This window comes from Pseudorca crassidens, chromosome 2 (genome assembly GCF_039906515.1).
Source record: "Pseudorca crassidens isolate mPseCra1 chromosome 2, mPseCra1.hap1, whole genome shotgun sequence".
NCBI lineage: Eukaryota > Metazoa > Chordata > Mammalia > Artiodactyla > Delphinidae > Pseudorca > Pseudorca crassidens.
The window spans coordinates 16,154,157-16,177,693 of NC_090297.1; the positions used below are offsets into that span (position 1 = coordinate 16,154,157).

At 38.7% G+C, this 23,537-nt stretch overlaps 1 protein-coding gene across 6 annotated transcripts in view; it reads right to left on the reverse strand.

Moving 5' to 3' along the window:
- Positions 1–23,537, reverse strand: part of EIF4G3 (eukaryotic translation initiation factor 4 gamma 3) — a 365,407-nt gene that overhangs the window by 257,047 nt on the left and 84,823 nt on the right. For all 6 annotated transcript variants that reach the window (XM_067722978.1, XM_067722985.1, XM_067722940.1 and 3 more), the window contains exon 2: positions 21,122–21,197. The gene's annotated coding sequence lies outside the window, so the exon portion shown is untranslated. The remainder of the gene's footprint in view (positions 1–21,121; positions 21,198–23,537) is intronic.

Sequence of the window (23,537 nt, forward strand, 5' to 3'; positions counted from 1 at the left end):
AGACCCATATATATGCTGTCTACAAGAGACCCACTTCAGACCTAGGGACACGTACTGACTGAAAGTGAGGGGATGGAAAAAGATATTCCATGCAAATGGAAATCAAAAGAAAGCTGGAGTAGCAATACTCATATCAGATAAAATTGACTTTAAAATAAAGAAAGAGACAAGGAAGGACACTACATAATGATCAAGGGATCAATCCAAGAAGAAGATACAACTACTGTAAATATTTATGCACCCAACATAGGAGCACCTCAATACATAAGGCAACTGCTAACAGCTATAAAAGAGGAAATTGACAGTAACACAATAATAGTGGGGGGCTTTAACACCTCACTTACACCAATGGACAGATCATCCAAAATGAAAATAAATAAAGAAACAGAAGCTTTAAATGACACAATAGACCAGATAGATTTAATTGATATTTATAGGACATTCCATCCAAAAACAGATTACACTTTCTTCTCAAGTGCGCACGGAACATTCTCCAGGATTGAACACATCTTGGGTCACAAATCAAGTCTTGGTAAATTTAAGAAAATTCAAACGATATCAAGCGCCTTTTCCAACTACAACACTATGAGATTAGAAATCAATTACAGGGGGAAAAAAACGTAAAACACACAAACACATGGAGGCTAAACAATATGTTACTAAATAACCAAGAGATCACTGAAGAAATCAAAGAGGAAATCAGAGAATACCTAGAGACAAATGACAACAAAAACGTGACCACCCAAAACCTATGCGATGCAGCAAAAGCAGTTCTAAGAGGGAAGTTTACAGCAATACAATCCTACCTCAAGAAACAAGAAAAAACTCAAATAACCCATCTAACCTTACACCTAAAGGAACTAGAGAAAGAACAAACAAAACCCAAAGTTAGTAGAAGGAAAGAAATCGTAAAGATCAGAGCAGAAATAAATGAAATAGAAACAAAGAAAACAATAGCAAGGATCAATAAAACTAAAAGCTGGTTTTCTGAGAAGATAAACAAAATTGATAAACCTTTAGCCAGACTCATCAAGGAAAAAGGGAGAGGACTCAAATCAATAAAATTAGAAATGAAAAAGGAGAAGTTACAACAGACACCGCAGAAATACAAAGCATCCTAAGAGACTACTACAAGCAACTCTATGCCCATAAAATGGACAACCTGGAAGAAATGGACAAATTCTTAGAAAGGTATAATCTTCCAAGACTGAACCAGGAAGAAATAGAAAATATGAACAGACCAATCACAAGTAATGAAATTGAAACTGTGACTAAAAATCTTCCAACAATTGGGAGATTGGGATTGACATATATACACTAATATGTATAAAATGGAGAACTAATAAGAACCTACTGTATAAAAAAAAAATTCAAAAATTCAAAAAAAAAAAAAGTCTTCCAACAAACAAAAGTCCAGGACCAGATGGCTTTACCGGTGAATTCTATCAAACATTTAGAGAAGAGCTAACACCCATCCTTCCCAAACTCTTCCAAAAAATTGAAGAGGAAGGAACACTCCCAAACTCATTCTACGAGGCCAACACCACCCTAATACCAAAACCAGACAGAGACACTACAGAAAAAGAGAATTACAGACCAAAAAAGAAAATTACAGACCAACATCACTGATGAATATAGGTGCAAAAATCCTCAACAAAATACTAGCAAACAGAATCCAGCAACACATTAAAAGGATCATACACCATGATCAGGTGGGATTTATCCCAGGGATGCAAGGATTCTTCAATATATGTAAATCAATCAATGTGATAAACCATATTAACAAACTGAAGGAGAAAAACCATATGCTCATCTCAATAGATGCAGAAAAAGCTTTTGACAAAATTCAACACCCATTTATGATAGAAACTCTCCAGAAAGTGGGCACAGAAGGAACCTACCTCAACATCATAAAGCCCATATTTGACAAACCCACGCAAACATCATTCTCAATGGTGCAAACTGAAAGCATTTCCTCTAAGATTAGGAATAAGACACGGATGTCCACTCTCGCCACTATTATTGAACACAGTTTTGAAAGTGCTAGCCACGGCAATCAGAGAAGAAAAAAAAAAAATAAGGGGGCTTCCCTGGTGGCGCACTGGTTGAGAGTCCGCCTGCCGACGCAGGGGACACAGGTTCATGTCCCGGTTCGGGAAGATCCCACATGCCGCTGAGCGGCTGGGCCCGTGAGCCATGGCCGCTGAGGCTGTGCGTCCGGAGCCTGTGCTCCGCAACGGGAGAGGCCACAACAGTGAGAGGCCCACATACAGCAAAAAAATAAAAAAAAATCATAATAAGGAATACAACTTGGAAAAGAAGAAGTAAAACTGTCGCTGTTTGCAGATGACATGATACTATACATAGAGAATCCTAAAGATGCCACCAGAAAACTACTAGAGCTAATCAATGTGTTTGGTAAAGTTGCAGGATACAAAATTTACGCACAGAAATCTCTTGCATTCCTATACACTAACAACTAAAGATCAGGAGAAATTAAGGAAACAATCCCATTCACCACTGCAACAAACAGAATAAAATACCTAGGAATAAACCTACCTAAGGAGGCAAAAGACCTGTACTCAGAAAACTATAAGACACTGATAAAAGAAATCAAAGATGACACAAACAGATGTAGAGATATACCATGTTTGTGGATTGGAAGAATCAATATTGTGAAAATGACTCTACTACCCAAAGCAATCTACAGATTCAATGCAATCCCTATCAAATTACCATTGGCATTTCTTACAGAACTAGAACAAAAAATCTTAAAACATGTATGGAGACAGAGAAGACCCTGAAGAGCCAAAGCAATCTTGAGGGAAAAAAATGGAGCTGGAGGAATCAGATTCCCTGACTCCAGACTATACTACAAAGCTACAGTAATCAAGACAATATGGTACTGGCACAAAAACAGAAATATAGATCAATGGAACAGAATAGAAAGCCCAGAGATAAACCCACACACCTATGGTCAATTAATCTATGACAAAGGAGGCAAGGATATACAATGGAGAAAGGACAGTCTCTTCAATAAGTGGTGCTTGGAAAACACGACAGCTACATGTAAAAGAATGAAATTAGAACACTACCTAACACCATACACAAAAATAAACTCAAAATGGATTAAAGACCTAAACATAAGACCAGACACTATAAAACTCTTAGAGGAAAACACAGAACACCCTTTGACATAAATCACAGCAAGATCTTTTTTGACCCACCTCCTAGAGTGATGGAAATAAAAACAAAAATAAACAAATGGGACCCAATGAAACTTAAAAGCTTTTCAACAGCAAAGGAAACTATAAACAAGACAAAAAGACAACTCCCAGAATGGGAGAAAATATTTGCAAATGAATCACAAAGGATTAATCTCCAAAATATATAAACAGCTCATGCAGCTCAATATTAAAAGAACAAACAACCCAATCAAAAAATGGGCAGAACACCTAAATAGACGTCTCTCCAAAGAAGACATACAGATGGCCAAGAGGCACATGAAAAGCTGCTCAACATCACTAATTATTAGAGAAATGCAAATCAAAAGTACAATGAGGTATCACCTCACACCGGTTAGAATGGGCATCATCAGAAAATCTACAAACAACAAATGCTGGAGAGGGTGTAGAGAAAAGGGAACCCTCTTACACTGTTGGTGGGAATGTAAATTGATACAGCCACTATGGAGAACAGTATGGAGGTTCCTTAAAAAACTAAAAATAGAATTACCATATGATCCAACAATCCCACTACTGGGTATATACCCAGAGAAAACCATAATTCAAAAAGACACATGCACCCCAATGTTCATTGCAGCATTATTTACAATAGCCAGGTCATGGAAGCAACCTAAATGCCCACAGACAGACGAATGGATAAAGAAGATGTTGTACATATATATACAATGGAATATCACTCAGCCACAAAAAGGAACGAAATTGGGTCATTTGTAGAGACATGGATGGACCTAGAGACTGTCATACAGAATGAAGTCAGAAAGAGAAAAACAAATATTGTATATTAACGCATATATGTGGAATCTAGAAAAATGGTACAGATGAATCGGTTTGCAAGGCAGAAATAAAGACACAGATGTAGAGAACAAACGTATAGACACCAAGGAGGGAGAGTGTGTGTGTGTGTGTGGTGGGAGTGATGAATTGAGAGACCAGGGCTGACATATATACACTAATATGTATAAAATAGATAATTAATAAGAACCTGCTGTATAAAAAATAAATTAAGTTAAATTTTAAAAAAACAAAACTGATTTAGAATATCAACTCATAAACACCAGGAGTAACTCCGGTGGCCAGAGCTGCCTTCCATTGGTATAAAGGGATAGGGCCAAGATAGTAAATAGATTTTTATTTCTTTCATTGCTAATAGTAGCCCAGAAAACTGTCTTAAGATTCCAAGGTCCTTTCCTGATTCAGTAATAAAACGTTAGCCAATTAGAGATGACGGTCTTGGGAAAAGGAACAGAGTGATAAGGAATTCTGTTAAGTCCAATCTTTTTTTTCTTTAACATCTTTATTGGAGTATAATTGCTTTACAATGTTGTGTTAGTTTCTGCTGTATAACGAAGTGAATCAACTATATATTTACATATATCCCCATATCCCCTCCCTCTTGCATCTCCCTCCTGCATCTCCCTCCCATCCTCCCTATTCCAATCATTTATTAAACTACCTTTACAGGCAAAAAATAACACTCTACATAATCATGAGAAATTAACTCCTTACTTTTTCAAGAAATATATACTTTGTAGGCCATTTGCTGTCCTTGTTCTCAGAAGAGGAACCACTGAAAACTGACCTGAGGAGTGATGGCTTTTATATGTTCAAAAACCCCATTATCAAAGCTCTTAACTTTCCACCATGGACATGGCTGCATGTGAGTAGGGACATTACTGGTATAGATTTTACAACTGCAATAGTAGCAGCCATTTCCCACTGTACAACTTATGCTCTTTATTTCTTTCTCCTGATCTTCATTTATTGATAATGAACCATTTATCTAACTGCCCAAGGTAAGTGAATTCTGCTTTTAAGTCCAAGATATTAGAACTTGGTATTTAACTATAAACAAACATAAATTCAGTTACATTATCAAAGTCCCAATATTAAGCTGCTCTGGCACAGACCAAGTCACATGAAACGTGATATATGTTTCCATACTGAGGATGAGTGAAAGATCATCACTTTCTGGAGAAAAAGCTTAAAACAAAGAACACAAGCAGAGGGTAAACTGATTCAAGTTATCTTACAAGTAGGCCCAACAGCATTAATAAAAGAGCATGGGTTTTTCATACCAAGACCTGGGTTTAAATTCTGGCTCCACCACACAGAAGCTATACAAGCAAATTACTTAAATTCACTTTCTTCCTCTATAAAAGGACTACCCTCAAGATTCACTGAACACACTAAATGGGACACAATGCACCATAATGCCTATTATATAAAACGTGTTCCCAAAATGGTAGCTATTGTAGTATTTCACTGTTTAAAAATATTTCAACTTATTTAAACTAAAATCTTAGTATTAGGCATGTAAGTGTAAAACAAACAGTTCTGGGTTCAAATGATTCCTACCTCGATTTTCATTGTACAAATGGGAGAGGGGAACAAGCAGGAATTGCACTGAACCTAAAGCAGTGGTTCTCAACGTGTGGTCCCTGGACCAGGGGCCTCAGCATCACCTGGCAACTTGCTGAAAATTCACATTTGTAGGCCTCACTCCAGACCTACTGATTTGGTAACTCCAATCTGGGCCCCATAAGGTGATGCTGATGTAACTGAAGTTTAAGAACCGCTGACCTAAATACAACACTGGCAAGTTTTCACCAACATTCTCAGCACCTGTATGTTACACCTGGTTTTGTGTATTTAGTCCACCGAGTTACAACAGAAATTAGAAGGCAGACTATTGGACATATATATGTCTATGCTATATTACTGCTGAGCATGATAGTACAAAGAAACACTATCGTTAATAAATATCTTCATCCCTAAAATGTGCTTTCTTCCCAGTACAAGTAAAAATCGCTTTCTTGACTTAACCAACCCATTCTGTTCTTTCCTTTACCCTCCATTCCAAACACACTTAATGAACATTTTATACTAGGTTATGATACAACCTCAACTTCTTAGAATCCCTGAAGAGTAAGTCATTCATTCTACAGTGCCAGATTTTCCGGACAGCTAGGAATGAATCTCTTTAAAAAAGCAGTATTTTTCTCTTGTAACTATTTTGGATGGAAATCTTTAGCACACTGAACGTAGGCTAAACTTTTTCTTGGTCACACAAATTCATCATTATGAACATCAAGTTTTACACCAAAGTATACTTAAGATTAATGGAGTGTCAGTAAGCCCTTAAACAATCTGCACACTTTTCTGCATCTACGATTGCTGTCGTGTAGTTAGCTATGACTTCTAGCTACTACAGCATTCCAGCCTAAAGCTGCAATCTTACTATCTTGTAATTAACTCTTTCTAATAATCTTAGATGGGCTTCAAAACTCAATAGCCAACATTCCAATACTTTTTTTTTTTGTAGTTCTCCAGCATCTCTCCAACTACACAAGTGTACACCACTTCTTCACTTACATACCTTTTTCCTTATCCTTAGAAACTCAACCCAAATTTCACCTCTCCTGAGATATATTTCTCAACACCCTGTCTCTGTGGCTGGGTTTCACACTGCTGCTCCACACTTGCAAGAATGGCAAGACATTCTCTGCCTAACTCGAATCAGCATTTATCACACTTGCACTTAAACTATCGATCACTTTCAACTTTCCCACTAGGTTGTACGCATCTTCAGGACAAGGAGCATTGTATCCCTTGTTCTGTGCACAATGCCCCACAGGCAGATACTCAAAAAAATGATGAATGAACAGGTTAGGGTTTGAAAAAAAATCCCTTAAGAGGAAAGCACAGGGAATTCTGTGGTGACGTAGTGGTTAAGAATCCACCTGCCAATGCAGGGGACACAGGTTCGAGCCCTGGTCCGGGAAGATCCCACATGCAACTAAGCCTGTGTGCCACAACTACTGAGCCTGCGCTCTAGAGCCACAAGCCACAACTACTGAGCCCACGTGCCACAACTACTGAAGTCTGCACACCTAGAGCCTGTGCTCTGCAACAATGAGAAGCCACCGCAATGAGAAGCCTGCATCACAATGAAGAGTAGCCCCTGCTCACCGCAAATAGAGAAAGCCTGCGCGCAGCAACGAAGACCCCATGCAGAAAAACTTAAGTAATTAATTTTTTTAAATAAAGAGAAAAGCACAAAGACCTTGGTGCACTGATAGTCTCTGCGTCGTCAAAGTTTGAGGAGTTTGCTTTTGTTTAATGTTACTGTTTGGTTTTGGCTTTCTTCACTTCCACTGAAATGTTAAACAATTCCTTTCCTCTAATTCTTTTAACAGTTCATTTTCTGTGAGTACATTTTGTCTTTCCAGCCAAAGTGTAAGCATACAAACTAAGTGAAAAAAAAAAAAAAACTAAGTGAAACCTCTCTCTCCTCCTATTTTTCTCCCATAGAACTTAGCCCAACACATAATAAACACAAAGAAAGAAATACACCCCAAACCTGGTCTGGGTCAAACTTTTTTGTGTGATGTAATTTATCAGCTTCTTCTGAAAACAATTAGCAGTCCTGATAAAATGCATGACTAATATTCAGAAAGGTATTAATGAGATGAAGACCTCTCCCAGAAAGCTTCCAACCCAACCCAGCTCACTATCAGGGTCTAATAATCTTTAGTCATACATTTCACTATTACACCTCTTTCCTTTTTCTATAAATGTCTTCACCAAGAGACACCTCTCTTAATTGGCCTTTAAAAGTTTGAAATAAATATTTGACACATGCTCTTAATTAGTTTTTCTGAATGTTTTAAAAAGGGTACTAAGCAGGGACTTCCCTGGCAGTCCAGTGGTTGGGATTCTGTGCTTCCAATGCAGGGGGCACAGATTCAATTCCTGGTAGGGGAATTACGATCCCACATGACGCGAGGCGCAGCCAAACAAAAAGGTTACTAAGCGAATGCTTATTTGTTAGGGGAACCACTGACAGAAACCGCCTGCCCTGGCCAGACCCTATAGTAACCATTTGCATGAGTTATCTTACAACAGTAGGTCTGGGTAAGGAACACAGACCTAACAAGCTACCACCAACCAGAGGAATTCAGGAAAGGTCAAAAGAAGAGAGGAGACGCCAGTCCACATGTCCTAACAACCTCCCAGAATCCTTCTCACTGTAATCCATGTTGGCTGAGCGATGCACACGCCACCAGGAAAGAGCCTGAGTCAGAATGACTGGCCAGAGAGAACCCGGAAACTAACCCCATCACCATAAAACCCGAGACGGAGAGCCATGTGGCAGAGCAATTCTCCTGGGTTCCCTTACCCTGCTGCTCTCTGCCTGGGCGTCCCTTCCCAATAAATTCTCTTGCTTTTTGTCACCACGCGTGTCTCCTCGGACAATTCATTTCTGAGTGTTAGACAAGAGCCCACTCTTGGGCCCTGGAAGGAGTCCCCCTTCCTGCAACATATCAAACAAATAAAGACTAAAAATATACTGCTGACTTAACAAACCTAAAAATTAATAACACAATCAAAGGTTCTTTGGTATTTGTAACAGCTAAAGAAACTAAACACCCTTCTATTGAACATTCTGTACTCTATATGGCAATTAAGCAACCACAGAATGACACAATAGACAAAGATTCTAATCCTTCACAGTCTCTTGCCTACAAGATTCCCCTGACAGCCAGAATGTGCTATTAAAAGATAAAAAAAGAAACTATATGAAGTGAAGTTAAATGCTTCCATGTCTATCAAAAACATACAGGAAAAAATGACCTCTCTATTCATACCACCAACTTCATGGCAATAATAAATTCGTATCTTGAAATAATAATGTTCTTTGTTTCTTTTTCCTTAAAATAATTCAACTCCATTTACCACACAATTTACTTACGACAGTCCAATTTCCTATGACTCATTTTATTTTAAATTGGTCCCCATCAGTTGTTATTTTTAGATAATAAAAATAATAATACTTTATAAAATGGCCCTACAGGGAATACCCCAGAGTTTAAATAAACACGTTTTCAAAGTTCTCTAACGTTAAAGGACTTGATTACTGTTTCTACTATTTTCTTATCTGCGAAACTCAAAAGCCGTTTATAACTGACATTTAACAACAGAACACGCTTTGTATCTTTAAAGTTAATCCTCCTTCTGAAGGAGAAAAATCAGTGAATATATATTAAATATCATTTTAATTAAGTATGTGATTTAACATTTAATGAGCAAATCCACGTTAAATACTAACAGCAAGGAATCCTAACTTTCATAAATGTCATTACTCAGCAGATACTAAGATAGGCAGCAAAACAGACCCAGAATTTTTAATAACCAGGATATAAATGAGCTCCACATATACAAATGCTTTAAAAAAGGTACCTCAAGGGGCTTCCCTGGTGGTGCAGTGGTTAAGAATCCGCCTGCCAATGCAGGGGACGCGGGTTCCAGCCCTGGTCCGGGAAGATCCCACATGCCGCGGAGCAACCAAGCCCATGAGCCACAACTACTGAGCCTGCACGCCTACAGCCCATGCTCCACAACAAGAGGAGCCACTGTAGTGAGAAGCTCGTGCACTGCAACGAAGAGTAGCCCCCGCTCCCTGCATCTAGAGAGAGCCCACGTGCAGCAATGAAGACCCAACACGGCCAAAAATAAAAAATAAATAATTTTTTAAAAAATAATTTAAAAAATGAAAAAGGTACCTCAAGATGGACAAGTTGGTAAAATCTTAATAAGGTATCTGTCAGTTTAACCCACAATGTACAAAGTATCAATTGAGCTATTTCCCTATACTGAGAATCATGAAAAGAGTGCAACACAGCATCCTTGCAAGGGGAAACTTGGTCTAGCCTAGAGCAAGGAATCTTATCAGAGTTAGGATTCTTTAACTAGGTTCAAAGGATACTTGAACTCTCCTAAAACTGCAGTAAAAATTATCTTTGTACGTTCGCTGTTCTGCAAAGCAGATCCATAGCTTTCATCAGATGATCAAGAGCCCCCATTCCCCAAAAAACGGAGTATTGCTTTTTACACCCTACTTTTGAGAGTTCAACAAAAGGAAGGCAGCTTTCCACACGGTAAAATGTAGTACTTCACAAGGGCTGTAAAGTCAGATAGACCTGTACTCAAATTACATAACTTCAGAGAGTCCCATTTCAGTATCTGTAAATGAAGGTTGTCATATGATTAAACAATACACTGTATTACAGTACTTAGCACAGTGCCTGGGGTACAACAACCACTCAATAAATGTTAAAGATCCATGTGAGTTCAAATCCAGCCTCTGACTTACTAGGTGGATGAAATTAGTCAAGATACTTCACCTCTGTATCTGTTTCCCCAACTAAAAAAGGGGATATAATTATACTTACCTCATACCTTTGTTATAAGGATTAAATGAATTAATACAAGTGAAGTGCTTAGAATAGTGCCTGGTGCATAGTCAGTGCTCAGTAAGTGTTAGTGATGATAGTGAAGAAAATATTCTATAAAGTATCCTGTCAGTTTCCTCTTGATGAACTGCTCTGACCAGATTTGCTCAATTTTTATATACCTAGGTTATACATGCAGAGAGTTTAACCCCCATTTGTTAAAGGGTCAACTGTACATTTCATGACTCATTACACTACGGAGCAGTATTCTCATCATCCACCTCAAAGGATTTAACTGGAATATGTTCACCTATCCCCACTTCCACTAAGATACAGTCCAAACATTGTCCCCATTTGCATTTTATGGCTTCTTAGAGTTTATCTAGTCATCTTCTTTCTCTGGTGAACAATTACAACCATGCTTCACTCCTCCAAGTACTTCTGCCTAATGAGAATCCTTGATACCTATACCAATAAATCTTACTTCTTATTTACATATACTTGTTCTAATTTATATAGTCACTAACGTGTCCTCCTCATTTTCCAATACATACTTAAAATAATGTATTACCATCTCACCTGATAAAATGAAAACTCTTAAAGACAAGGATCATATTATCTACTACTGTTATCCCATATTATCTGACACAAAAACTTGCACACAGCTATCATTCAATAAACATTTACTGAATTAAGTTTGTCTCAATATCCTTAATAACTCTGCCACATCTTCAGTGTTTAAGCCCTGAACGCAAGCTCCAAGAGGCCAGAGGCTTTTCAGTTGTATTTAAAAATGCCACAGAAAAGTAACTTCAAAGATGTCTTAGGGGACTTCCCTGGTGGCGCAGTGGTTGAGAGTCTGCCTGCCGATGCAGGGGACACGGGTTCGTGCCCCGGTCCGGGAAGACCCCACATGCCGCAGAGCGGCTGGGCCCGTGAGCCATGGCCGCTGAGCCTGCGAGTCCGGAGCCTGTGCTCCGCAACGGGAGAGGCCACAACAGTGAGAGGCCTGCGTACAGCAAAAAAAAAAAAAAAAAAAACCCATAGAAACAGAAAACAACAAGGGTTGGAGTGGATGTGGAGAAATTGGAATCCTCGTACACTATTGGTGGGAATGTAAAATGGCAGAGTCACTGTGGAAAATAGTACAATGATTCATCAAAATATTAAAAATAAAATTATCATATGATCCAGCAATTCTACTTCCAGGCATATACCCAGAAGAACTGAAAGCAGGGTTTCAAAGAGGTATCATGGCAGCATTCTTCACAATAGCTATAATGATGAAGCAAACCAAGTGTCCGTTGACAGAGGAATGGATAAGCAAAAATGTGCAATACACATACATTGGGACATTATTCAGCCTGAAAAAGAAAGAAAATTCTGACACATGCAACAATGTGGATTAACACTCAGGACATTATGCTAAGTGAAATAAGACAGTCACAAAAAAAGACAAACACCGTATGATTGCATTTATGCGAGGTACTTAAAGTAGTCAAAATCATAGGGAAAGAAAGCAGAGTGGTGGTTTCCAGGGACTGGGGAGAGAGAAGAATGAAGTTGTTATTTAATAGGTACAGTTTTACAAGATGATAAGAGTTCTGGGAATGGATGGTAATGGTATTTGCACAACAACGTGAATATATTTAGTACAACTTAAGTGTACACTTAAAACTGATTAAGGTGGTAAATTTTATGTTAGGTGTATTTTACACAATTTAAATATATGTATGGACATGTATCGCTAACCGTGATTTTCATCTTTTATTAAATTCCAAATACAAAAATTTGGATTTCCAACTGTAGTTGAATATCACTCAGCAATGCCACTGGAGAAAAGCGACAATAATAATTTTAAAACTACAATCTTCCTTACAACCTTCTTGCCACAACAGGAAAATTTCATTCCTTTTCTATACCCAGTAATTCAAAAATATTAAACAGGAAAAAAAAGCTAAGAAAAAAGTCCTAAAAATTCCTAAATAGTACGTTCCTACAACTGAGAATTGGGTATATAATTAAACCTTTGTTAATTTTACAACCAAAATATGACATCATTATTTTATCAATGTAAACCTTCCACAGTCACTTAACCTGCCAATTTCCTCTCCTGTGAATTGTTAAATAGCACTTTTGACCTATCGAATTAGCAAAGATGTTTGAAAATGAGAAGACCTGAAACTATCAAGATAAAATGAAATGGATAGACTCCCATACTGCTTGCAGCAACATAAAGGCCCGTAACTTTACAGTATGTGAAGAGTATCATCTTTATAGTGTGTGTATTGGATTGGCCAAAAAGTTCCTTAGGTTTTTAAGTGAAACTAAAAGACACATTTTTCATTTTCACCAAGAACATTATTGAACAATGTATTCACCGTTTTGTTCCACTACCTTCTGCCATTTTTCAGGCAACTTTATAATTCCCAAAACTTTTAATCTTTTTGAGCAAAGAACTGTTCCAGGTGTCTTTTACCATCTTCCAGGGAATTGAAATTTTTTCCATTAAGAGAATTTTGTAAAGACTGAAATAAATGGAAATCCGAAGGTGCAATGTCTGGTGAATACAGCGGATGAATCGCAACTTCCTAGCCAAGCTGTAACAGTTTTTGCCTGGTCATTAAAGAAACATGAGGTCTTGCGTTAGTTATCCTGATGGAAGACTATGCATTTTCTGTTGACTAATTCCAGATGCTTTTCATCGAGTGCTGCTTTCAGGTGGTCTAACTGGGAGCAGTACTTGTTGGAATTAACCGTTTGGTTCTCCAGAAGGAGGTCATAATAGAGGACTCCCTTCCAATCCCATCATATATACAACATCACCTTCTTGGGATGAAGACCAGCCTTTGGTGTGGTTGGTGGTGGTTCATTTCGCTTGCCCCACCAACTCTTCCATTCCTCGTTACTGTACAGTATCCACTTTTCATCGCCGTCACAACTTGTTTTTTTTATTTTTTAAATTTACTTGTTTGATTTATTTATTTTTGGCTGCATTGGATCTTCGTTGCTGCGTGCGGGCTTTCTCTAGTTGCGGTGAGCAGGGGCTACTCTTCATTGCGGTGCGCGGGCTTCTCATTGCAGTGGCTTGTCTTGTTGCAGAGCACGGGCTCTAGGCGCATAGGCTTCAATAGTTGTAGCACGCGGGCTCAGTAGTTGTGGCTCGCGGGCTCCAGAGTGCAGGCTCGGGAGTTGTGGTGCATGGGATTAGTTGCTCCGCGGCACGTGGGATCTTCCCGGACCAGGGATCGAACCTGTGTCCCCTGCATTGACAGCAGGATTCTTAACTACTGCGCCACCAGGGAAGCCCCATAATTTTTTTAAAAACAGAACATTTTCCTTATGTTTAAGTAGAGAATCGCATGCGGAAATACAGTCAAGAAGGGTTTTTTTGCTTAACTTATGTGGAACCCAAACATCAAAGCTATTAACACAACCAAGCTAGTGCAAATGGCTCTCAACACTTGATTTGGATATTTTGAGTATGTTGGCTATCTCCCATGTGGTATAACGTTGATTGTTCTCAATTAATGTCTCGATTTGATCGCTATCAATTTCAACTGGTCTACCCGACCACAGAGCATCGTCCAGCGAGAAATCTCCAGCACGAAACTTCGCAAACCACTTTTGACATATTTGATCAGTCACAGCACCTTCTCCATACACTGCACAAATCTTTTTTTTGTATTTCAGTTGCATTTTTACCATTCTTGAAATAATAAAACATAATATGCCAAAAATGTTGCTTTTTTTTTCCATCTTCAATATTAAAATGGCTATAAAAAATTCACCAATTTTGATGTTTCTTCTTTTTTAATGCATGCTGATAGGACAGCTGTCACAATAGAATCTAAGAAAACTGTTTCGAATGAAGTTAAAGACCACTAAGCGCTACTAGAGCCATCTTACGGAAAAAAACAATGCAACTTCTGGCCAACCCAATATTTTAACCTAGTAAAGCTGCTTTTGGGTATGTTAGCCAAAGGAAATAACCCTGTTTAAACAGAAAAAATATATACACATATATAATATATGAATATGTATTTTATACATGTATGTATCACAAAGTTATTTAAAATAGAAAATAAAGAAGAAGGATCTTTAAACCAAACACTAGCTTGTAAATTAACTGATTATGTAAATTATGGTTCATCTCATTGACATGCTACTTACTTAAGCTGTTAACATAATGTTTATTAATGCTATGTAACAGCATGACAATTATTTACAATGCAATGTTGTATTAAAAAAGAAAACTGCCAAATTGTATAATCATTATGATTTACATTATGTTTAACAAAAACCAAACTCTATTATTAGGAGGAAAAAATAATATATGAAACATGATTATGACAACTCTAAATTTTAAGCCCATAGTTTACATTTTTTCCAGGAATAAACTCATGATAAACACAGCAACGTGGATAAATCTCAGAATAATTAACCTGAGTGAAAAAACGAAGTCTAGAAAATGCAAATGAATCCATAATGACAGAAAGCGGACCAGCGGTGGGGTAAGGTAGAAACATGACAAAGCCATGAGGAAACTTTTGGGAGTGATGGGTATGTTAATTTTCTTGATTGTGGTAGAGGTTTTTATTGCTATAAACTTATAATAAAACTTACCAAATTATACACTTTAAATACTACACTTCAGATATATTTAAATCACAGGCACTACATATCCTATATATTAAGTACACTCAACAACGCTGTTCTTAAAAATAAAGTATAGGGCTTCCCTGGTGGCGCAGTGTTTGAGAGTCCGCCTGCTGATGCAGGGAACACAGGTTCCTGCCCCGGTCCGGGAGGATCCCGCATGCCGCGGAGCGGCTGGGCCCGTGAGCCATGGCCACTGAGCCTGCGCATCCGGAGCCTGTGCTCCGCAACATGAGAGGCCACAGCAGTGAGACGTACCGCAAAAAAAAAGTATAAATAAACCAACAAATAATGAGTTCAGCTGGTGTTTTACCATTGGGGGGAAAAAGTAGATTGTTAATCTGTGCTGGATTATGGGGCAATTAAGTGGATTTACATCTGGCTGGACACAACTGCTTAAAGAGTGTCGATCAACCCAAGCTAAATTTTCTCTGTGCAGAGGTCTCCACTGACATGCTGGCCTACTTAATATATATCAGCTGACTTTCTAATTACATGACACAGAGCTACAGGATGACAGAATCAAAACTTTATAAAGTATAAGCTGACTAAAAAGGATTGTGGGGGCTTCCCTAGTGGCGCAGTGGTTGAGAGTCCGCCTGCCGATGCAGGGGACACGGGTTCGTGCCCCGGTCCGGGAAGATCCCACATGCCGCGGAGCGGCTGGGCCCGTGAGCCACGGCCGCTGAGCCTGCACGTCCGGAGCCTGTGCTCCGCAACAGTAGAGGCCACAACAGCGAGAGGCCCGCGTACAGGAAAAAAAAAAAAAAAAAAAGTATTGTGAAATGTTATGACATTAAGGAGTAATTTATTCAAATTAAATAATTTATTGAAAGGAATTTTTCGTAAGTAGTTAATAACACAGCCCTTCCAATCCCCTAGAATATAGACTGCTGCTTCTTGTAGTAAAGTCACTATTCCAGAAAAAAAATTTATTAAGTTTATCTCTGTAATTATGTTAAAAATACTGGTTTAATAGTCATAAAATCTAATTTCTCTAAATAAGATATACAGTTATCCCTAGGTATCTGAGAGGGATTGGTTCGTAGACCCACTCCCCCCACAGATACCAAAATCCGAGGATGCTCAAGTCTCTTATATAAAATGGCTTAGTGTTCGCATATGATCTACACACATCCTCTCCTATACTTTAAATCATCTCTAGATTACACTAATACCTAAAACAATGTAAATGCTATGTAGATAGCTGCCAGCAAACAGCAAATTCAAGTTTTGCTTTTTGGAACTTTCTGCAATCTTTTTTTCCAAACATTTCGATCCACGGTTGGTTGAATCCGAGGATGAGGAACCCCTGGATACGGAGGGCTGACTATATAAGCCAAAAATACACAACATGGTGAAATTTCACATTTTGTTCTTCAGAAGCATGCCAATAAGACAGTTATTAATGAATATACTTCAGATTAGCTCATGCCTCTTTAGTTTTGCCATTTCCTCTCTACCACAGTATATACTGCTCTTACTAGCATTAAAAAAATACTGGCTTTATTCTTTTTTTGTTCATATGACGAATCACCCTAATTATGGTTAATGAAGAATAATGACAAAAGTATCCCTCTCATCCCTGATAAATATTCCAAGGAGAAACTTAGATAAACCAGACTATAATAAATAAATAATAAGCATGCTAAAATGTAAAATGAAGGCATTATAAAAGCTGAGCCCTACTTCTGATACCTCTTTGATTAGCAGCAGAGAACTTACCTAAATTGGCTGACAAAAGGGCATATAGCCTCCATATCAGACATTAAAAAGCAAAATCTTTGTATAATTTTTAAAGACTGTCTTTCTGCAAAATCTTTGTATAATTTTTAAAGACTATCTGTCTTTCTGCCTTTCAAGGAATTTAACCAACTCAATTACAGTGACATATGGGCACCATATGAGGAGCCAGGAGGAAGTGAATTGAAGGTTAGCCTTTATTTTATGACACTAAATGCCATAAATGATGCTAATGGACCTAGACACTAGAGAATAATGACCAATACATAACCTTGGGGCTGAGAAAAAGGGAGACTAAGCACCTGGTCAACTACCCTCCTACTCATCGTTAATGGGCACAACAGCATTGTGAAAGTGGGGAAGAGACTTAAATTACTAAGAATGGAAATAAGTGATCAAAAAGTAGAGACATCGTATTTTAAGGTAACTTTTTACTGTCTAAAACCCCTGGTCCTTCCAGAATAGGCATCACATATAACTGACACACCCAATTTTTAAATTAACTGAAGGACCACAAATATGGCAGTAGCTTTTAATAGTAAAAGTCAAATTTGGTCTAACTCAAAAATAAATTCAAAACTTTAGATGCAAAAGGGGACGCGGGTTCGTGCCCCGGTCTGGGAGGATCCCACATGCCGCGGAGCGGCTGGGCCCGTGAGCCATGGCCACTGAGCCTGCGCGTCGGAGCCTGTGCTCCGCAATGGGAGAGGTCACAACAGTGAGAGGCCCGCGTACCGCAAAAAAAAAAAAAAACTTAAGAAATAATCTGTCAAATGTTAAGTGAATGCTAAATTCTTATAACAAATCAGCATACAACAATTTATTATTTCAGACATGTTTCAAGTAGCATAGGAAAAGCTAACATTAATACAGTGAAAAATGAGAATAAAATATCTTATACAAGGGCTTCCCTGGTGGCGCAGTGGTTGAGAGTCCGCCTGCCGATGCAGGGGACACGGGTTCGTGCCCTGGTCCGGGAAGATGCCACATGCCGCGGAGCGGCTGGGCCCGTGAGCCATGGCCGCTGAGCCTGCACGTCCGGAGCTTGTGCTCCGCAACGGAAGAGGCCACAACAGTGAGAGGCCCGTGTACCACATAAGAAAAAAAAAAACTCTTATACAGAGCCTACAACACAGAAAAAGAGACAAAGGAACTATACCAAAAAACAGTTATGGTAGATGCCTCTAGAAATCAGTCAAGATTACTAGAAATTTTCATCTTCTTTTTCCTATCCTAATTTTGAAAATAATTTAATGTTGAAGGTATACTTTCATAATTAGCAAAAATTACATTTTTTAAGAGTTATGCCTGATAAAATTCTACAGCCTTTAAGCTCAGTACTTTTTTTTTTTGGCCATGCCACACAGTATGCGGGATCTTAGTTCCCTAACCAGGGATCGAACCCGTGTCCCTGCAGTGGAAGCACAGAGTCTTATCCACTGGACTGCCAGGGAAGTCCCCAACCTCAGTACTTTAAACAAACAAACAACTCTGGCCTGGAGGAAGTTTGTGCCAGAAAAAAATTAAAGGTTATTTTTTTAATGTAACTTGAAGGTTCCCAATTAGTACAGTGAGCAGATAGTTTATCATCCAAACTGGGACCATTTTAAGAGTTACAGAGGATTCAAAAAGTAATTAACAGGTGTTTAGTTGATCTACAATAGGTGTAAACTGAGACTTGTTTTAAGCAAACCAAGAAAAAAAATTACCTTACCCATTACCTGCATGATAAACTTCTATCTCTTTAGGACAACCTTAAAACCTGCAAAACTCACTTTTCTCATCTCTACTTTGGCTACAAAACCTAGCACACATGCCACACTTCTGACTACTGACCATTCCATTAACCATGCCTCTAATTTTTCACTTCCTAGAGACCTCTTCTTCCCTTTTCTGCTTAGAAGTCCTTTTTTTTTTTGCGGTACGCGGGTCTCTCACTCTTGTGGCCTCTCCCGTTGCAGAGCACAGGCTCCGGACACGCAGGCTCAAGCAGCCATGGCTTACGGGCCCAGCCGCTCCACGGCATGTGGGAATCTTCCCGGACCGGGGCACGAACCCATGTCCCCTGCATCAGCAGGCGGACTCTCAACCACTGCGCCACCAGGGAAGCCCTGCTTAGAAGTCTTATACCTTCCAGCTTAGTGTCACTTCCTCAATGAAGCAACTTCTCCCTTTCCCATATAATAGCATGGTCATATCTCTAATCAAAGGTTCTCAACCCGAGCCTTATGAATGGCCTGATGGACATCTGTGAAGTTCTGAAATTATAGGTAAACACTTGGTATATGCTCTTTTTTGAGGAGAAAGCACTGCGACTATTTTCAGATTCTACAAGTAATTTATAACCCAAAAGGATAAGAATTATTGCTTTATCATATCACTTGGATTACAATTATTTATTTACTCATCTCTCTCACTATACTGTGAGTTTCTTTAAAGCACCCTATTTCCAAGGATGAATGGTATGATGAAATGAAACATTAAAAGCTATGTCCAGGGCTTCCTTGGTGGCGCAGTGATTGAGAATCCGCCTGCCAATGCAGGGGAGACGGGTTCGAGCCCTGGTCCAGGAAGATGCCACGTGCCGCGGAGCAACTATGCCTGTGCGCCACAACTACTGAGCCTACACTCCAGAGCCCACAAGCCACAACTACTGAGCCCACGCGCTGCATCTACTGAAGCCCACATGCTCTAGAGCCCACGCTCCACAACAAGAGATGCCACTGCAATGAGAGGCCCGCGCACCGCAATCAAGAGTAGCCCCCGCTCACTGCAACTAGGGAAAGCCTGCGTGCAGCAAAGGAGACCCAACACAGCCAAAAATAATAAATAAATAAAAATAAATAAATTTTTTTAAAAAAGACATGTCCAGGGACTTCCCTGGTGGCTCAATGGATAAAACTCTGAGCACCCAATGCAGGGGGCACAGGTTCAATCCTTGGTCAGGGAACTAGATCCCACATGCATGCTGCAACTGCGAGTTCTCATGCCACAACTAAGGAGCCCTAGAGCCGCAACTAAGGAGCCCGCGAGCCACAACTAAGGAGCCCACCTGCTGCAACTAAGACCCCACGCAACCAAATAAATAAATATAAAAAAATTTTAGGGCTTCTCTGGTGGTTCAGTGGTTAAGAATCCTCCTGCCAATGCAGGGGACACAGGTTCAATCCCTGGTCCGGAAAGACCCCACATGCTGTGGGGTAACTAAGCCCATGCACCAAAACTACTGAACCTGTGCTCTAGAGCCACAACTACTGAGCCCGTGTGCCACAACTACTGAAGCCTGCGTGCCTAGAGCCCATGCTCCACAACGAGAAGCCACCACAATGAGAAGCCCACACACCACAAAGAAGAGTAGCCCCCGCTCACCACAACTAGAGAAAGCCCATGCACAGCAACAAAGACCCAACACAGCCAAAAATAAATAAAATAAATAAATTCTTAAAAAAAGAAAGAGAAAATAAGGGGAGAGATCCCCCCTCCCTTAGAAAAAAAAATTTTTTTTTAATTTAAAAAATAAAGATATGTCCAGGAATTCCCTGGCAGTCCAGTGGTTAGGACTCCGTGCTTTCACTGCCGAGGGCCTGGGTTCAATCCCTGACTGGGGGGACTAAGATCTCGCAAGCTACATGGCACAGCCCAAAAAAAAGACATGTCCAACTCCTCGATTCTCCCCTAAATTCCCTTAGGCTCACTGTAATACCCCTGTAATCTGCTTCTAATTTTATTATCTTCATCCTCTAACTTTTAAATTTCCCTTCATTTATGAATTTGAATCTATCATTTAACATAAATATTTAAATTTACTCCCATTAACCACTGTTCTCTTTTCTAAACTTTCTGCATTTTTATATGTAGTCAAAGAAGGAAAAAAGTAAAATAAAAAATTTAAGTTAAAAGTGTAAAATTTAAGAAAAAATATCCAAAAGAAAATTAATACTCAGTGTCCTAGAAGAATCACAATATTTATGGAAGGAGGAAAAGGGAGGAAAAAGAACAAAGGTGTACAAGTCAATCTACCTTAACAGAATGTTTCTTTCATGTCTACTTCTTAAATTAAGATGACAGGGGAAAAGACCTATTCACCTTATTATATTATATACATCTAATTCTGTTCGAGATTTGATTGAACTTTTCTGTCAAAAGCCTATTATGTACCAATCTAACAAACACTGCCTATAATATCAAAGGTTCATGTGCAAAAAACACACACAATCTGACAAACAACCCTGAGGTACTCACCGTGCTGTACACTGCCGAGACAGTAGGAGTGAAGATTCGATCCTCGAGAGGCTGCTGCACAGGTCCTCTAGGAATTCTAGAAGAGCGAGTTAAGGATAAGAGAACTCAAAAATGAACTGCTTTAGCAGTAAGAGCAAATTACGACCACAAAATTCTGTCAATGACCCAAGCTTTGTCATCCAGTTAGTGGAGTTATACACTTATTTCTCCAGAGAAACTAGAAAACAAAGTATTTCAAATTTCCTAATGTGATTAGATCAGTCTCTCCAAAAGTGATTCCCGTGATAAACATTCCATGGAAACTCAAAACAAATAAAAATCATACAACAAGCCTCCTAACTTTAGGCCCATGATGAGAGTCTACTACCTTTACTTTCTAGAGAAAAAGACTAAGGAAGTATAAGCAGGATATTCAGAAAGATAAGACTAATTCATCAACGTGGAAATTGCTGACAAAGACCTAGTCTGTTCTGCGAATACAATTGTTTCCTTGTTTTTCTTTTTTAGCTGTTATTTTCCCAATATCTACCCACCAACTCCTCATTTTTATGAAAGAGGCTCTCCACTGTAATTTAGTTTAAAATATTTCAACATGTCAGGATATTCTTCAAAAGACAAAAGGCTATCATTTTATTCAGCTTCAAAACTGGAAGACATAAGCTCTTCTCCCTGGTAAGGTGGTATTTTACCTCTGTAAGAATGACAACCAAGAGACTTGGCACAGAAGATTAACAGCAATTATCTCTGGATGACAGGATTACATAACTGCCTTTTCTACCATAAATATGAAGTATTTCTATAATTTAAATGTATTTTAAAAGAAAGACTACAAATATAATAAACCCAAAATAAGACAGAATTATTTCTTCAACCTAACAAATATTTAATAGTTCTCACATCATGTTCCTTTCTAATTTAATGAAACAGTAAGGAAGAAAAAGTGACAGCTGCAAATAATAATTTTATATGCATGACCACAAGTTGCAGAGGTCTAAGAGAATCTTTAGAAGTAAAATTCTTTATATCCAAGTAGCAAAAGTTGACTGAGGTGGAGAGGGAAAACAAAACAAAACAAAACCCAAAATCCCAACGCTTTAGTCATTCAAAATTAGTAACACTGTACCAGTCTCTAGTTAGTTCTTCAAACTAGCAACCTCAGACAACAGTTCCATGCGTTGCCATCATCCCCTACACACAAAGAACTGATTTAAAATGCTGCACTGAGAAATAACAAAGCTGAAACATTTCATAAAGGAACTGCTTCATCCAAAGAAACTGTATATATGTTTGCAATGTAGAAAACGTAAGCCTAACAAGTTTCAGGACAAAAGTCCTTTATATTAGTTTGTCAATTCTTTCAGAATGAAGATTACCCCTAGCCAAAATAAAACTTTCTTTGAATTACGGTTCTGCATTGTGGTTACATGAATGGTAGAAAATATGAGACTGTTCTTTCTTCTACAAAGCCAACTGCTAGTAGTTTTTCGAGCTAGGGCCAACTGTCACTAGGTGGGAATAAGTTCTCAAATGAGTCACCGGTAGTAGGCCCCAAGAGCTGAGCCATACCATTTAACCTTACTAGGAAAGGTTAAGGCTCCTGATTTCTATTAGTAACTTTACTGGCTAACAATATTACTGTTAACTACAAGACTTCTAAAGAGGCAATCATATATTTGGTCAATATTCCAGTAACAAACATTCTTTTTTCTATTGACGTCATTTATTCCCCTCTCTGAAAACTACCAACAGAATATTGTGGATTAATAAATTGTTTCTTAAAAGACCATTTGGATAAAAATATTTAAGACAAAAACATAGCTCTATAAAAGAAAACTGAAAAACAAAGTCAGGAGATCTGAATCTAGAGCATGCGGCAAGCCTAACCAACCATGTTGTCCTCAATGAACCAATTTACAGTATCTCCTATAAACTTAGTCGCAGCAAGATGAAGTAATTTGCCCAAGTTAACAAGGCTAACTAAGGCCAGGTCAGGTTTCTTCTGTATTCTAAAGACAGTGCTCTTCCTATTACATCGACGCGCCCATGGGCAGAATACTTTATAGCATAGTAAAAAAGCATTATCACAACCTGGTCAAAATATGGTTACCCCTATCTTCCGGACAGAATTAAATTAGTAGTTCATCTCATAAAAGAGTCAATGGAGTGTCACTCTAAAACTTCTAAGAAGTCCCAAATTCTTGGCCCAGGCTGAATCACCTGCCCAACGGCAAATGAACACACTACTGCAGACTGGGCACGTAATGCATGAAACCAAGGGAACTTATTTTACGGAGCAATTTTCTCCTTAATTCGTAGTGGTGATGGTTGCATATCTTCATAAATATGGTTTAAAAAAAAACCCCACTGAACTGTACACTTTAAAATTGTGAATTTTATGGTATGTGAATTATATCTC